This window comes from Etheostoma cragini, unplaced genomic scaffold, assembly GCF_013103735.1.
Source record: "Etheostoma cragini isolate CJK2018 unplaced genomic scaffold, CSU_Ecrag_1.0 ScbMSFa_4108, whole genome shotgun sequence".
NCBI lineage: Eukaryota > Metazoa > Chordata > Actinopteri > Perciformes > Percidae > Etheostoma > Etheostoma cragini.
The window spans coordinates 17,156-18,321 of record NW_023268446.1 but is presented as its reverse complement, the minus strand read 5'-3'; positions in this window follow the sequence as shown (position 1 = coordinate 18,321).

Here is a 1,166-nt window from a genome sequence, read left to right as displayed (position 1 = left end):
CCCCCTAACCCTAACCTCCTCCAGTCCTCCCCTTACCCTAACCCTAACCCCCCTAACCCTAACCTCCTCCAGTCCTCCCCTTACCCTAACCCTGATCCTCCTCTGATCCTCCTGACCTATGAAGTCAGAACCTCAGTCTCAGATATTACTGTAAATTAACGGTGAATATTTTCCCAGTGTAACCTAAAGTGGTCTGTGCAGGGGTGAAGATCATCGGAGGTTACCGAGACCAGACAGGAGAAGAGTTCGGCATCTACATCAAGCGGGTGATCAGCGGCGGGTTGGCAGCTCAGGATGGTATGTAGCTGTGTTTCAGAACCAGGATCAGGATCAGGATCAGGATCAGGATCAGAATCAGAATCAGGATCAGGATCAGAATCAGAATCAGGATCAGGATCAGGATCATAATCAGGATCAGGATCGGCATCAGGATCATAATCAGGATCAGGATCGGAATCAGAATCAGAATCAGGATCAGAATCAGGATCAAGATCAGAATCGGGATCAGGATCAGTACAAGGATCAGAATCAGGATCAGAATCAGGATCAGAATCAGAATCAGGATCAGAATCAGGATCAGTACAAGAATCAGGATCAGAATCGGGATCAGGATCAGTACAAGGATCAGAATCAGGATCAGAATCAGGATCAGAATCAGAATCAGGATCAGAATCAGGATCAGAATCAGGACCAGGATCAGAATCAGGATCAAGATCAGGATCAGTACAAGAATCAGGATCAGAATCAGGATCAGACTCAGGATCAGAATCAGGACCAGGATCAGGATCAGGATCAGAATCATTATTTACACACACTGTCACACATATTGTTTAAATTTACAGTAACTTACGAGTATTTTATGTATTCATTGGAAAAAAGCAACAAAAAACGTTTTAAAAAACAAAAACAAGTCCTTTAAGATGTAAATCAAAATATAAATTCACAGTAACTTGCTGTACTTTTACTGTGAATTCTTTCACAGTAAAAGTACCTGTACTTCATTTACAGTATTTTATGTATTCACTGGAAAATACACAACAATTAATTAAACCCAACAGAAGATAAAAAGTACTAGTACAGTAGTTTCCTGTAGTATTTACAGTACTACAGTGGCTGTGTACACGTGGTGTAGTTAGCTGCTGTTATTACCCCCCCCCCCCCACCAG